The 17,193-nt window shown below is 43.4% G+C and overlaps 1 protein-coding gene across 1 annotated transcript in view; it reads right to left on the reverse strand.

Moving 5' to 3' along the window:
* Positions 1–17,193, reverse strand: part of Pde6d (phosphodiesterase 6D) — a 42,442-nt gene that overhangs the window by 5,641 nt on the left and 19,608 nt on the right. The window lies entirely within an intron of this gene.

Below are 17,193 nucleotides of genomic sequence, written 5' to 3' on the forward strand. Positions count from 1 at the left end.
CCTCCCGAGTGCTGGGATTAAAGGCGTGTGCCACCAATGCCCGGCCATCAGAGAGATTTTTATCTACATCATTTTACATAAGAATTCATACATACATACACACACACACACACACACACACACACACACACACACACACACACACACACACACAAATGCCTTTAACTTGGAAAGTCATGATCTACTGAAACCTTTGAGTATTGGCAGGTTCTCCCAAGAAAAGGCACGACCATCTCCTTTGGATATTTACCTTTCAAGGACTTTAGGAGAGCCACTTGGTGTGGCTATCAAAAGAGTAGGCACAACTACAGTATTGCTTGAAGAGCCAGGGCTCTGAAGCAAATCCCCGGGTGGACCTGACCTCCCAACTCCAGAGGGGTCCAGCTGTTTAATGCACAAGAAGCATTGGGCAGGCCTGACATACAGAAAGCTGTGACCTTGGTGTGGAGAAAAAGCCACTCTAGGGGTCAAGTGAAGGAGTAAAAAGGCTAAAAACTGTACTTTGGCCCCAAATTGGTTCTGTTTGCTGTCATCTGAATTGTTCCCATTCTAAATAACTGACATTCTTGGCACCTACTACACCTGGGGTTCTTGCTACTTTGAACTCTCACCAAGAGAGGAGCTGGGAATGGGCAGCCCAGGTTCAAGAAAGATGCCTCAGGCCTAGAGGAAAAAAAAAAAGCTACAGCTGAGCAGTGCAATAATCCCAGCACTTGGGAGGAAAAAAAAAAAAAAAACCAAAGGAAGGAAAGGAAAAGACAAAGAGGCCATGAATTTGAAAGAGAGCAAGTGGGGAGGTACATGAGAGGGTTTGGAGGAAGGGAAGGTGGGCATGATGTAATTATAATGTAAAAAAGAAAACTATGTATGTTTCTGTGTCTGTGTGGGGGGGTCCTTGCAGGCCAGAGGTATCTATCTCCCCTGGGGTTAGAGTTAAAGCTGGTTGTGAGCTTCCTGATGTGGATGCTGGGAACTAAACTCAGGTCCTCTGCAAGAAGAAGCCTGTGCTCTTAATGGCTGAGTGAATTCTCCCACACCTTATTTTTAATTAGGTACTTGTGTGTGTGCTTCTGTGTGGGTTTGCATATACAAGTGCAGGTGACTAGACAGACTAGAAGGCATTGGCTCTCTTAAAACTGAAGTTATAGGTGGCTCACAACTGCCTGTAACTCCAGTTCCAGGGAGTCTGGCACCCTTTTGTGGCCTCCACAGGCACTGCACACACATTGTGCACATACATACATGCAGGCAAACATTCAAACAAAAACATTTTCTTTTTTTTTTTTTTTGGTTTTTTCAAGACAGGGTTTCCCTGTGGCTTTGGAGCCTATCCTGAAACTAGCTCTTGTAGACCAGGCTGGTCTTGAACTCACAGAGATCCGCTTGCCTCTGCCTCCCGAGTGCTGGGATTAAAGGTGTGCACCACCAATGCCCTGCTTAAAAAAAAATTTCTTGGTTAACTCAACAATTTTCATTTCTTTCATATACCCTAATCGGAAAACTGCCAGTGTCTATATCAAATGTTTCATTCCACAGTCATAGGCGTTAATTAGATACTATCTACTATAAACAATATGAAACCAGAGAAATACAAAAGAGAGTTCTACCCAAAGGTGGTTGAGTTGAAATAACTAAGGCTCCTTTAAGTTCAGTGGCTTTAGGAGTGGAAAGGCAGGCTGGGCCTCTGGTGGGCTAGCTTCTCAATGTCCTGGGTTCCCCAGGCTCATTCTCAGAACTGAGGGACACACACACACGCACGCACGCACGCACGCATGCACGCACGCACGCACGCACGCACGCACGCACGCACGCACACAAGCAAACAAACTGATTTACAGGCCTATAATCTTAGCATGCAGGAGGCTGAAGCAGGATTGAGTGTGAGAGAGGCCTTATCTCAAAAACAAAACAAACTAAAATAAAAATCGATCAAACAAAAATTCCCCAAACAATTAGAACAGCTGGCTTTCAAAAGTGAAAGACAAGATCTGATGACTGATCATCTGGTTGAAAACATTTTTGCTTTGGGGCTGGAGAGATGGTTTAGCAGTTAAGAGCACTTCCAGAAGTCTCAGGTTTAATTCCCAGCACTATATGGCAGATTGAAACTGTCTCTAACTCCAGGTCCAGGGATCCAATGCCCTCTTCTGACTTCAGTGAGTCCTGCATGTAAGTGGCATGCAGGCATACATGTAGGTAAAACACCCAAACACGTAAAATTATAAAATAAAAATAAAGAAAACATTTTTGCTTCAACAGCATTTTGTTGAGCAGAATTTTCAGAGAAAAGAACACCCCAAGTTTTAAGGCTCAAAGGTCAAGTCACTTGCAATCTAGAGAGAGGATTAGGTAGACAGGCTTTAAAGGAGGGGGTGCTGGGTACTATTTATAAACACCACCCTCTGGGTCAGCCAGGTCACCTCCTCTCTTTTAAAGGCTCCCTGCTGTTTGTAAGGAGGATGAGCAGAGCAACACTCCTTTGCTACTGGAAGTCTCCCCTTAGAGGAGAGCATGTCTTGGTATTACGACTCTTATCTGGGACCAGGTCAAGTCAAATGCTCTCACATGTAAAAGCACCAACAGCTGGGGTACCCACATAGTGGAAGGAGAGAAGCCACTTCCAAGAGTTGTCCTCTGACCATCATAAGTAAGCTGTGGCACTCACATGCTCACACACATATCAATATACATATTTAAAAAAACCAAAAAAATAATTAATAAGTTTCAGGCTGGAGAGATGGGTAGAGGTTAAGAGCATCGGCTGCTCTTCTAGATGTCCTGGGTTCAATTCCCTACAACCACATGGTGGCTCACAACCATTTGTAATGTGATCTGGTGCCCTCTTCTAGCCTGCAGGCATACAAGCAGACAGAACCCTGCATATATAATAAATAAATAAATCTTAAAAAAACTGGTAGCTTTCAGATCGAAATCAAAGCTTGCAAAGTACTGAGCCTCCAGAAAGATAAGAAAGCAAATAACATGAGAGAAAGGAGGCTTTTAGTTTAAAGGGAAGGTTTTATGAATCTTTTTGTGTTATGGAATCTATGTTGGGGCTGCACAGGTACTCAGTGGTTAGGTAAGAGAACTTCCTGCTCTTGCTGAGCCACCAGAACCCACATGGTGGCTCACAAACATCTGAAATGTCACTTCCAGGTGATCCAAGGCACTCCCTTGGCCTCTGCAGGCACCTGGACACATGTAGTACATGTACATACATGCAAGAACAACACTCATGCATAAAATTAAAAAAAAAGAATTTAGATGAGGAGTTCGAGCTAGAAGTGAAATGTAGAAGGCAATGATGCAGGAAGGCAGCAAAGCGGAAAGGGAGAGCTTGGGGACTGGGAGAAACCAGAGGAACCAGTCAGGGGAATGGAGAACCAGGCCTATTTCTTTGAGAGATGAGAATGAAGGAAATGAGCTAAAAGAATTTAAAATATCAGCCGGGCATTGGTGGCACACGCCTTTAATCCCAGCACTCAGGACGCAGAGGCAGGCCGATCTCTGTGAGTTTGAGACAAGCCTGGTCTACAAGAGCTAGTTCCAGGACTGCCTCCAAAGCCACAGAGAAACTCTCTATCTCAAACCCCCCACTCCCCCAAGGGAAAAAAAAAAGAACTTCAAAATCATCTAGCAGCCACTTAGAGGCATTTGGGGATGAACACACTGGTCCTAGGAGTCTTAGTTTTAAATGGAAATGGTCAATATCAAATTTCTCTATAATAAACAGATTGACTGTATATGCCACAACCTCACTGCCAAGTTGAAGGAAGGAGAAATTAGCAAAAGGGAAGAGAGTAGAGAGAGACAGTGGAGAAGTCAGAGAAGGAAGAGACAAGAAACATGCTACACACACAGGGAGCAAAAAAGACGCAATGAAAGGAGGGGGGGTGGAAGGTGCTTCTAGAACTCAGAATGGAGAGACAGAGCCAGCACAGAAGAGAACAAAAAGGAAGTCTTGGAAAGTCTGCAGATGAGGTTCCATATTTATTTTTATTCAATTTAAGTATTATATGGTTGTCTTGGTAGATAAGATTCTTGGAATGGGCAGAGGAGGGCTATTAAACTCCTCAGAAAACCTTAACTGGTAGACTCACAATTTCATGTAATTTATCATGCAAACTGTGCCACTTTTTATTTTATTTTATCCTTGCTAGGTAGACCAGGCTGGCCTCAAACTTAACAATGACCCTCCTACCTCTGTCTCCAAGGTGCTGGGATTATAGGCATGAACAACACCCAGCTAGAATTTCAATAGTAAGCAGTCTCCTTAAAAGTATTTGAAATGGCCAGGCAGTACTGGTGCAATTCTTTAATCCCAACACTTGGGAGGCCAGCTTGGTCTACAGAGTTCCGGGACAGCCAAGGCTACACAGAGAAACCCGGGTCTTGAAAAACAAAAACCAAAACAAATAAACAAAAAAATATTTGGAATGGTGGGCTGGAGAGATGGCTTGGCAGGGAACACTAATTGTTCTTCCAGAACTAGGGTTCAATTCCTAGTACCCACTTGGTTGCCACAATCCTCTGTAACTCCAGTTCCAGAGGACTGAATTCCTTCTTTTGGCATCTGTGGGCATCCAGCATGCAAGTAGTACATAGACATACATGCCTATGGGTATAGGTAAAAGACTTATACACATAGAATTAAAAAAATATACACATATAAGACATCCTAGGCCTTTATTGGGATTAGGATGGAGACGACAGGGTACATTGCTGTACAGTCACAAGGAAAAGCCACCAGAGAAATATCAGTGCATTAGAGCAGAACACCTGCCACACAGCAGTGATGGGGTCTTTAACCCAGCCTTGTTTTAGTGTATATAAATATACTACATTTTAAATACACTATTTCAGCGTATTCTGTATTTAGTAGTAAATACAAGCAACAGATAAAACCAGAGTATTAAGGTCGGGACAGGATTACACAAAATACTTAAAAAAGTATTTATACATTATAGAACATGATGTAAGTGTGGAATACTATAATTATTTAGTATTGGAAACTCCCCAAAGAGCTGGGCAGTGGTGGTGCATGCCTTTAGTTCCAACACTCTGGAAGCAGATCTTGTGAGTTCGAGGCCAGCCTGGTCTACAGAGTGAGTGGCAGGAGAGGATCCAAATCTACACAGAGAAACCCTGCCTCAAAAGAAAAACAAACAAACAAAAACAACTCCCCAAAGAAGTCACCGAGCATGTTAGGCCATGCTTTTAATCCCAGCAGAAACAGGTGGATCTCTGTGAGTTAGGCCAGCCTGGACTACATATCAAGTTCCAGGACAGCCTCCAAAGCTACATATAGAAACCCTGTCTCAGAAAAAAAAAAGATATTCTAGTAGGCCTTTTGCTAGGTTCTGGTCAGTGTGTGTGTGTGTGTGTGTGTGTGTGTGTGTGTGTGTGTGTGTTGGGGGGAGTTGAAAAAGCAGAGACTAGCACACTGAAGTGAAACCTTAGCTTTAATAGGACAATTGATGCTGGGCTACTGGTGCTGAGAAATTAGCAGTGATTAAGAAGAGACCAGCCATCATTGAGGTGAAATCTTCTGTGAACTGTTTCCTCAGGGTCAACACAGAGAACCTGTGTTCCAGAAGTGGCCAAGGTTGTACCTTGTGCTGACATTGGAACTTGGTAATGTGTAAGAGTCTCCCAAATGGTACTGGTTCTGAAGGCAGGAAGGGTTCATGGAGAGCAGCTCAAGTTTGGCACTATAAGAGGCCACCAGTGAAGGTGAAGCCTTAGTAGAAGTTGAAACCCCAGGACTGAAGGAGTCACGCACAGAGGTTGAGGTCTGGTCTTGGAATAGAGCCCAGGAGAGGCTATTGGTGAAAGCACAGTCCAGTTACAGCAGAGACTCCAGCATTTTGGAGATGCCATTACTATGGGATGACCGTCAGGAATAGCAGCACTGGTAGAATGGGACTGGCTGGAGCCTAGAAGACAGCAGTGTGTGCTGCAGAGTGGAGCCAGAGAAGTGACCTAAGCCCTTTGGAGGAGCCCTGAAGATGGTTTGTGAATCCCAGACATTGGAATCATTTAGTCAGGCGGTGGTGGTACATATCTTTAATCCCAGCACTCAGGAGGCAGAGGTACAGGAGGCAGAGGTAGGCAGATCTCTGTGAGTTTAAGGCTAGCCTGATCTATAGAGTGAGTTCCAGGACAGGCTCCAAAGCTACACAGACACTCTGTCTTGAAAAAAAAAATCAACCCCCTCACAAAAAAAAAAAAAGAGTGAATTCCAGACATTGGAACTATTTATATTTACACTGTTGAGAGTTGGGTTTTGCTTTGTTCGGATTGTGACTGTACCCTGGTTCTTCTCTCTTGGAATAAGACAGTGTTTAACTTATTTTGATTTTATAGGAGCCCCCAAATGAGAGACTCTGAACTCTTAAAAGGGACTTTAGTTTTAGAGAGATTTTTAAGTATCTTAAAGAAACTTTGGACTTCTAAGTGTTTGACTTTTTAAAGAGTTGGAACATTTTATATTGTGGTGATGTTAACATTGAGACCTTGGGAACAACAGGACAGGAAAGGGTTTGTCATAGTAAGTGGTGTGCTTGTGTGTGTGCCAGTTCTTATGTTAACTTGACTGAAGACAGAGGGACCTGCGAGGAGGAACTTCAGTTGAGAAGCACCTCCAGAAGATGGGGCTGCAGACAAGCTGTGGGCATTTCCTTTCTTGGTTTTTATGTGTGTGAGTGTTTGCCTGCATGTATGTATGTGCACCATATGTGGGCCTGGGACCACAGAGGTCAGAAGAGGTTTCAGATCCCTGGATCGGATAGTTGTGAACCACCACATGGTGCTGGGAATTGAACCTGAGCCCTCCATAAAAGCAACAAGTGCTCTCCATCTTTCAACCACTGAGCCCACTCTACAGTCCCTGTAGAGCATTTTCTTAATTAGTGATTGATTTGGGAGGACCTATCCCATTATGGGTGGGGCCACCCTGGGGCAGGTGGTCCTGGGTTCTGTAAGAAAGCAAGCTGGGCAAACCAGTAAGCGGCACCCCTTCATGGCCTCTGCATCAGGTCCTGCGCTGCCTTCCTCCAGTGCTGAACTGTGCCACCCAAGTATAAGTCAAATAAACCCTTTCCTCCCTAAATTGTTTTTGGGCATTTTTTTTCAAGACAGGGTCCTCTGTAGCCTTAGCTATAGACCAGGCTGGCCTCCACCCACCTGCCACTGCCTCCCAAGTTCTGGGATTAAAGGCGTGCGCCACCATGCCCAGCTTGGTCATGGAGTTTTGTCACAGCCCCAGTCACCCTAAGACACTTGCAAAGGCCTTGAGATTGACCCCTGGCAGTTTACAGACAAGTGGCATATTCAGACACTCCTCAGCCCAAATGACCTCTACAATTGTCCACACCTTTTTTTTTGGGGGGGGGGCTTCAAGACAGTGTTCTTCTGTGTAGCCTTAGCTCTCCTAGAATTCTCTCTGTAGACCAGGCTGGCCTTGAACTCAGATTGCCTGCTCTTCCTCCCTAGTGCTGGGTTTAAAGGTATGCGCCACCATCACCTGGCCTTTTCCTTCCACACTTTTTTCCCTTATCTGATCTCTTCAATAAATTGCATCACCCCCTTTTAAGCAATAGAATCTAAATTGCATCCTTGCTTACAGAGTCCCCTTTATGATAAGTACACTCTTACTCCCAGTACCTCCTTGTGCAGCAAGACAAAACTATCTGTACCTGAAACTGCTTCCAGATTAACACTAACCATACGACCAAAAGAACCCGAAGTTCTATGGTAACCTAATGACGTGGCCTCTGTCAATTTGTCACCATTATTTTCCTCTGCCTTGAGTTAGAGTCACAGGGGAGGGCTATGGAGCTGGTTGCTTTTGATTGGTAACAACAGCAGAGGCTGTGGATTCCCTCTCCCCTGGAAACAGAGCAAGCCAAATAACAGAGTAATCCAAGCAATCCGATATGCCCTGAAACTGGTGGTGGCTACTTACTTGGCAAACATGGAAGTATCACTAAGGGAAGAAGGAAATTCTGTAGATCTGGCTTTGGCAGGGAAGTCTACAGAGTTCCTTTCACTCTTAGCTTTGCTCAACTTCTTCTTCTTCTTCTTCTTCTTCTTCTTCTTCTTCTTCTTCTTCTTCTTCTTCTTCTTCTTCTTCTTTTTTTTTTTTTTTTTTTTTTTTGGTTTTTCGAGACAGGGTTTCTCTGTGTAGCTTTGGAGACTATCCAGGCACTCGCTCTGGATACCAGGCTGGTCTCAAACTCACAGAGATTCACCTGCCTCTGCCTCCCGAGTGCTGGGATTAAAGGCGTGTGCCACCAACGCCCAGCTCAACTTCTAATTCCCTTCCTCCTCACTTAACACTGTTTCACTCAAGAGATCTTATGGAAGCCAGGTCTGGAGTCTTCAAGTCTGTGACCTCTGGTCACTGAATGAACTTGTGGGACAATTATAGGGCACATATTATGCAGGTAAAACAGCAGTTATTTATTTTTCTTTTAAGCCAGGCATGGTGGCATGTCTTTAATCCCAGCACTTGGGAGGCAGATATAGGTGGATCTCTGTAAATTCCAGGCCAGCCTGGTCTACAGACTGAGTTCCAGGACAGCCAGCGCTAAATAGAGAAACCTGTCTCAGGGAAAAAAAAAAAAAATATATATATATATATATATATATATATATATATGTGTGTGTGTGTGTGTGTGTGTGTGTGTGTGTGTGTGTGTGTATGTAAGTATGATGTATGTATATATGTACATATAATGCACATATGGAGAGAGAGAGAAAGAGAGAAAGTTGCTGGATGTTGTAGCACATAACCTATAAATCTCAGCTCTGGAGAATATGAGACAGAAGGAGTACATGTTCTAGGCCAGCCTGGTTTACATAAGGAGATTACATCTCAAAAAACAAAAAGCTAGCCTGAGAGATGGCTCTGTGGGTAATGGTGCTAGCTATGAAAGCCTGGTGACCCAAGTTTGGTCCTCAGAACTCACATAAACGTGGGAGGAGAGATCTGATTCCACATCAGTGTGTCCTCTGACCTCCAGAAGGATGTCCTGTCAGACACCTGAGCACACACACAAAAATGTAATTTAAAAAATTATGCCAGGTATGGTGGCATATGCCTTTAATCTTTAGACTCGGGAGGCACAGTTGGATGTCTGTGAGTTTAAGGCCAGCCTGATTTACATAGCAAGTTCTAGGCCAGTCAGGGTGACACAATGAGACCCTGTCTCAAAAACAAACAAACAAACAAACAAACAACAAGAAAGAATTTTGGAACTGGAGAAGAGGGCTCAGAGGTTAAGAGCACTAGCTGTTCTTGTGAATGACCCAGTTTGGTTCCCAGACCCCATACATGGTGACTCACAACCAACTGTAACTCCAATTCCAAGGGATAAACACCCTCTTCTGGCCTCCATGGGCATCAGGAACACATGTGGAGCTCAGACATACACACAGGCAAAAAGAACCCCCCCCCCACAAACTGTTTAAAAGTTTCCAAGGGCAATATATTTGTGTATTAACTGAGTAAGTAACTTTAATTTTGAAAGTACTCCAGAAAGTAAAAACAGAAAACCTGTAAATTAAAACATAAAGTTGTCAAATGAAAAATGAGAAAAAAAACAAAACTGGAATGTGACAGGCAGAGGGCTGGTACTTTACTGTAAGAACACTAACACAAGAAAGAATAGCATGACCATTAGGCAAGACATGAGGGAAATGCAATTTCACCTGCTTCAGTGAGGGTGGGCAGGTGCAGGACTTGTGAGCTGGAGAGGCAGGGTCCAACTTACAATGGAAGTTCAGTGGCTCAGGGGGAGAAGTATCAGAGATTACTGTGGCCTGAAGAGGCTGGGGACTGGGGGTACAGGAAGTTTATGGCAAGAGTAGTGATGATCAGCCGGGCGTTGGTGGCTCATGCCTTTAATCCCAGCACTTGTGAGGCAGAGGCAGGTGGATCTCTGTGAGTTCGAGGCCAGCCTGGTCTACAGAGCGAGTTCCAGGACAGCCTCCAAAGCAACACAGAGAAACCCTGTCTTGAAAAACCAAAAAGAGAAAAGAAAAAGCAAAAAGAAGAAAGGAAAAGAAAATGAGTAGTGATGCTCATTTATAGACTGTTCTCAAGGTGTCCGGTCTGTTAAATGAGAGTACAATTATTTTGGTGCCAAACCTGCTCTTCATACCGTCTCTGTTTCTTGCATGACCTCCCTGTAACTTTCCGACCTAGACAGTATCTAAGGTCCTGATATTTCTCCACTGAAATGGTTGTTACATTTCCATCATTATTGGGTTTTTGCAAGAACTGCTTTTGTTCCTTCATTCTTTTCCTCTACATTTCAACTCAGTGCCACCCCATTTTTTTTTTTTTTTTTTTTTTTTTTGAGACAGGATTTCTCTGTGTTGCCCTGTCTTTCCTGGAACTTTCTCTGTAAACCAAGCTGGCCTCAAACTCACAGAGATCCACCTGCCTTTGCTGGGATTAAAGGCATGAGCCAGCACCACCGACTCAGAGCAGTCTTAATTATCACTTGTCTAATGCTGGCTCACTGTTCAGGCATTTCAGTGCATGCCCTGTCCCTTTCTCTAGAGCAGGTCTAGATTCCACAGGTCAACACACCTTTGACGAGGTTGTTTCTACATCAGCTCAAAAATCATCTGTTCTAGCCAGAGGGCTAACTACTGATCAGTCTCTCTCTCCATGTGAGCTCCCTAATCCTTTTTATACTTTCCTAGAAATCCTAGTGGGGATTTCTCAGCCTTTCAGTTCTCTTTATTCAATTAAGTTCTGGAGATATTAAAACTTAATTTACTACTAAAAATCTAGTAAGTAGGGAGAGGAAGATGAAGGCGATACTTTGGGTTGATTTATTTTAAGGTTGAAAGTGTGCTAGGATTTCTATGAATCAGCATCAGGTAACCCTAATGGGCCAGTTCTTTTGTTCTTCCCTTCCAAGGTTTCCTCAGGGAGAGCTGAGCATCGTCACCACCTCTGGCTCATCACTCCCCAGACAGTAAGAACCCAGGGTTTCCTCCAGGGAAGGCCACTAGCCTCAACTTTCAGAAAGAAAGCATCCTGGAAGTCCTGCATTTTGTTCCAAGAAAGATCAGTCCAAGCCGGGCGTTGGTGGCACACGCCTTTAATCCCAACAGAGGTAGGCGGATCTCTGTGAGTTCGAGACCAGCCTGGTCTACAAGAGCTAGTTCCAGGACAGCCTCCAAAAGCCACAGAGAAACACTGTCATGAAAAAACCAAAAAAAAAAAAAAAAAAAAAAATAGAAAGATCAGTCCAGGGTCAGAAATGCCACTGGGTATCAAGAATGAAACCTAAGTTTCTATCAGCAAAGTGTTCTCTTTATCCTTTCAGTTTTCTGAGGCAAAAGGGATAAACTCTTGTTAGAGCCAAGCCTCCTGAGCATGGGTGAGAACAGCTCTCCCCAAAGTAACCTTAAAAGTACAAGCCTCCAGAATTGAGAAGACAACTCTTAAAGGGCATGGGAAGGACAGTCTTCATTCTATGTCTTCTTGATCTGAACTGGTGCAGAGAATGTAACTACATGTACCAAGAATTCATTTTGAAATGAAAGGGACATGAAACTAAACTGTTAGGTAATATATCTATGTTCATAAAACGATTTCCAGTCAGAAATCAATACACAGGACATACAGATACATATTTATAAGCAATTGTGCTGGCCTGTTTGTATCTACCTACCTCTATATCTAATTTTAGATATATGCCAGGGTCATATTATGTAACCCTGGATGGCCATGAATTTACAGAGATCTGTCTGCCTCTGCCCCCTAAGTGTTGGGATGAAACACACACACACCATCACACCCAGTTTAGAAGCTTATAATTTCCAAGCTTTGAAAAAAGTTTGGAAAAACATGGTCTCTGAGCTAAACCTCTTAAAATATTTGAATTCTGAAGAACCCTTCCAAAACAGTTAACCAAACAGTCAACCAATAGAAAATAAACCACCATAAGACAAAACAGCAATAAAAAAGTAAATTTCTCTTGTTGATGAAAATCAAATGCTTCATGGATATAAGTGCTTGGGAATTAAATAAACAGGGCTTTGATATCCTGTGTTTCTTTTCTTTTAGTTTATTTGAGACAGGGTCTTTTTTATTTTATTGTTTTTTCAAACAGGTTTTTTTTTTTTTTTTTTTGTGTGTGTGTGTGTGTGTGTGTGTGTGCATCAGCCCTACTGTCCTGGAACTAGCTCTGTAGACCAGGCTGGCCTCCAACTCCTTCTGCTCACTCCCTATACCCTCCACCACCGCATATCCCCCCCCCCTGAGTGCTGGGATTAAAGATATATGCCACTACCACCTGGCAGAAACAGGGTCTTTCTACAAAACCCTGGCTGTCTTGTATACAACTCACTATGTAGACCACACTGGCCTTCAACTCACAGAGATCTGCCTGCCTCTGCCTCCAGAGTGCTAGAATTAAAGACCTGTGCCACCATCATCTAGCAAGATATGTTTAAAAAAGAAAAAAGGACAAACAATAAGCAAGGTGTGTTGCAAACCTTTAATTCCAGCACTTGGGAGGCAAATCTCTTAGTGTGAGGCCAGCCTGGTCTATAGAGTTGTTCCAGGACAGCCATGGCTACACAGTGAAACTCTGTCTCAAAAAACAATCTCAAAAGTTTGATAGAATTTTAAAGTTCACAATTTTCTTCCATTTTTTTCCTCTTAATTCCAGAATACCTACCTACTTTACAGCTGTTAAACTCTTACTGTTATAAAACAATGATTGGTATAAAAAAAAAAGTAATATTATGTGGGTGTCAGTAGTGGGGCCTGGGCAGCCTATGGGGCCCTCTGGGAGTGGGACCAGTATTTATCCCTAGTGCACGAATGGGCTTTGGGAGCCTGTTCCCTGTGGAGGGATACTCTCTCAGCCTAGATACATGGGGGAGGGCCTAATACATGGGGGAGGGCCTAAGTCCTGCCCCAAATGATTTAACAGACTTTGATGATCCCCCATGGGAGGCCTCACCTTCCCTGAGGAGTAAATGGGGGTTAGGATGGGGGGACTGAAGGGGGGGAACGGGAGGACAGGAGGGAGAGGGAGCTGGGATTGGTATGTAAAATAAGATTGTTTTTAATTTAAATAAAATTAATAAAAAGGTATTATTAATCCTAATTTGAAATTGACCAAGCCATGTTGTTAAAGGTTAATTGGGCATTTCATTCATCTAGCATTTACTAACCAATTATGAATGTTGGGCTCAGGACTAAGACAGGCTATGATTAATAAGGTATGATCTGTTATGGGTCTTAGAGTCTCTTCCAGGTAGAGAAACCACCAGGCAAGAGAATAATTACAAAGTGATCTGAGAAGCCTGATGTATAAAAGAGGCTTGTACAGAGTACCATCTTTGGCTTGCCCGTGAGGAGGCCTTGTGAGATAAGATAACTATCAGTGTCTAAGACATGCCTGAGACTGAGTATCCACTCACTAACTTGTATCACCTTTCAGGTCTGTGCCATACCCAGGTATCTCCTCTCTCCCCAATTTGCATACCTGGACAAGATAGCCAAGAAGATAGGGCTACAGTTTCAGATAAAGACAAACACTGACCAAGCCCTACTCAAGATCACATCTTGTCCATATGTTATACAATAGGTTCAGCTGCAGAAGTCTCTCTGCATTGAAATGTATGATCTTTCTTTAAAAAACAAACAAAAAACCAAAAGAAACCAGACATGGTGGCTCATGTCTGTCATCCCAGCACTTGGGAGGTTTCGGCAAGAAGTCTGTAATGAATTTTGTTGTTTTGCCAAGACAGGGTTTCTCAGTGTAACAGTTACCCTGGAACTTGTTCTGTAGACTAGACAGAGATCTACCTGCCTCTGCCTCCCGAGCGGTGAGATTAAAGGCATGTGCCACCACTGCCTGGATGGGGCTGTTGTGAATTTAAGGCCAGTTTGGATAATGAGTTCTGGGCCAGTCTGAGCTACACAGTGAGAACATGTTCAAACCCACTTTTACATTTTCCCAGCTCCTGAGTAAGCTAAGGCTGCTAGCTGAGCTGAACCATGCACTCAGGAGGCTAAGGCAGGAGAATCATACTGTTTTGCCAGAGAGCTGGTGAGACAGCTCAGTGGGTGAAGATGATTGCTACCTAAGTGATGACCTGAGTTTGATCCCAAGAACCCATGTGAAAAGGCAGAGAGAACTGACTGTTACAAGTATGCTGTGGCACGCCCCACAATATGGATAATGCATGCTTAAGCACACACAATTAAACACATTTTCTAGAACTGTCCATTTCTGAGAAGTGTGGAACCAGGGCCTTATACTTATATATACTCTTGTCACAGAGCTACATGCTCATTTATAAGTAGATCATTGTTTTCTTTTTTCTTTTTTTTTTTTTTGTTTGTTTTTGTTTTTTGAGACAGGGTTTCTCTGTGGTTTTGGAGGCTGTCCTGGAACTAGCTCTTGTAGACCAGGCTGGTCTTGAATTCACAGAGATCGGCCTGCCTCTGCCTTCAAGTGCTGGGATTAAAGGCATGAGCCACCACTGCCAGGCTCTTTCTTTCTTTTTTTTTTTTTTTTAAATTTTGGCTTTTCAAGACAGTGTTTCACTGTGTAGCCCTGGATGTACTGGAACTTGATATTTAGACTGGACTGGCCTCAAACTCAGAGATCTGCCTCCCTCTGCTTGTGAATGTTGGGATCAAAGGTGTGTGTCACCACACCTGGCAGTAGATCAGTGTTTTTGAGGTTGACATTTATTTCCACAGGTTTGCCAAAGAGGCTATCTTTAATTCTTGTTTTCAGTGCCAGAGCCCTCTGCAAGTTAAGCAAGCACTCTGTCTCTCAGCTGCTTTGATGTTGGAGGATCACCACACAGTTCAGCCAACCACAAACTGTCACGGTTTTCAAGATATCTAGCTTGGAACTTTCTAGTTTTCTATGTTAGAACTTAAATTGTGAAGTATTTCTGGCCTTGAACACAATTACAACTAAACTAAGGACCTGGAAGGGAAAATTAGAAACATCCCCTCTAATGGCACACAGGTGGTAATCTAAAGGTCATTAATAATACCTGGGCTGGGGATATAGCTCAGAGGTATAGCAGTACTTGCCTAAGATGTGTGAAGCCCCAAGTTCAATACCTAGAACTACAAACAGCAAAAAAATAAAAGAAAACCTTCCAAACCCAACACCTTTGTTGGCTGTGGTACGGCTTCCCTATAACAGTTGAGGCAGAAATTAGGAGCACAGGAACATCTCTGGTTCATAGCCTGACTGAAGCCAGTCTCGGTCACACGAGACTTGTTCAAAATTTTTGATAATATCAATGGCTCAACCTTGGCTGCTTGTTACAATCAGAGTTTTCAAACCCTCATTCAAACCAATCAATTTACAACCTCTGGAGGCAGAACTCGGACATCAGTGGTTTTCAAGATTTTCAATGTAGAGGCTGGAAAGATGGTTCAGTGGTTAAGATCATGCAGAGGACTTCAATTGATGCCTCTTCTGACTTCAACAGGCTCTCTCTCTCTCTCTCTCTCTCTCTCTCTCTCTCTCTGGCACATACAATAAAAAAATAAATATTGGCTGGATGGTAGTGGTACACACACCTTTAATCCTAGCACTCAGAGCCACATGCAGGCAGATTCCTGAGTTCAAGGCCAGCTTGGTCTACAGAGTAAATTCAGTACAGCCAGGGATACACAGAGAAACTCTATCTTGAAAAACATGATAACAATAAACAAAACCAGCCAGGTGGTGGTGGCGCATGCCTTTAATCCCAGCACTCAGGAGGCAGAGGCAGGCAGATCTCTGTGAGTTCAAGACCAGCCTGGTCTACAAGAGCTACTTCTAGGACATCCCCCAAAGACACAGAGAAACCCTGTTTCAACTCCCCCCCCAAAAAAAAAACCCAAACCAAATCTCAGGGTCTCCAGTTTGCTAGACAGGCATTCTACCATTGAGCTAGCACCCTTATCCATTCTTTAACCTTATCCATACTCTATTTTGAGACAGGGATTTTGAGTATGGATTGAACTTGTCATACTCCTGCCTCAGCCTTCTGAGCAGTAGTAGGTATGCTTATCCTGTTGTGCTTAGTGAGGTCTGGCTTTCTTAAACTCTCTTGCTCATACAACCACAAGTTTCAGTGGGTCTGAGTGAGGAACTGTGATTCTCTACTTCTAACCAGATCCCAAGGGAGAATAAGGCTAATAGCCCAGAAGCTAAATGCTGAGTAGCTGTGTGGTTCTGGAAGAAAAATTATGTTAAAGAACAGAAGGACAACCATTACAGTCACTGAAGTCTACATACTATACCACCAGACATGGAGGAGGTCATGGTGGATGGACAAAGCGGGGCTATGGAATAAAAGATGCTTATAGGAAGGAAGATTTTAAGGGATCAGAAAAATTTAGAACGGCAAATTTTTCTGAGGGAGCAAGGGGAGTAGCCACTGTGGGTTTTGTACTTGTGTGTACAAAGAAGGGCAAGTTGGCACGAGGAAGAAGACAGATGGGCAGTGAGGGACAAGGATCAAGCATCTAAAAACAGAAAAAAGCAAGCACTTGGCTATAAAGCTGGCAAAGTATAGAGAAGTACTAGTAGGAGGCCTGCAGGAACCTATTCCCTGTCAGAATTGTATCCGGGAACCAGTCCAGTTAGTTAACAAACTGAAGATAGGCCAAGCTAACAGCCATCTTCATCATTCCCTCCAGAGGACAGAGAGACCCAAGAGTATAAGTCTCCCTTGGCAGTGCTTTGGGAACCAACAACAAACTGAACCACTTGCCCAGACGCTTCTCTTTTGTGTGCATAGAACACCCAGAAGCTTAAATGTGGGGTCCCTTGGCAGCTTCCAGGCAATACCCTTCTGTGAATTTCTAAACTTCTAGATATACTTCACTAGACTATAACAAATTAAAGAAGAAAAATTCCCACTCCCTGGCTTTCCCATGGAAATTAGAAATGCTTGACATATAATTGATAGAATAACAAATAGTACAAAAATGCTCACGAGTTACCAGAAGATATTTCTTTCTTTCCTCCTTCCTTCCCTTCTTTTCTTTCATTTTTCGAGATAGGGTTTCTCTGTGTAGCCTTGGCTGTCCTGAAATTTGCTCTGTAGACCAGGCTGGCCTCGAATTCAGAGATACACCTGCCTCTGCCTCCGAATTCTGAGATTAAAGGTATGTGCCACCACTGCCCGATT

This window comes from Cricetulus griseus, chromosome 2 (assembly GCF_003668045.3).
Source record: "Cricetulus griseus strain 17A/GY chromosome 2, alternate assembly CriGri-PICRH-1.0, whole genome shotgun sequence".
Taxonomy (NCBI): domain Eukaryota; kingdom Metazoa; phylum Chordata; class Mammalia; order Rodentia; family Cricetidae; genus Cricetulus; species Cricetulus griseus.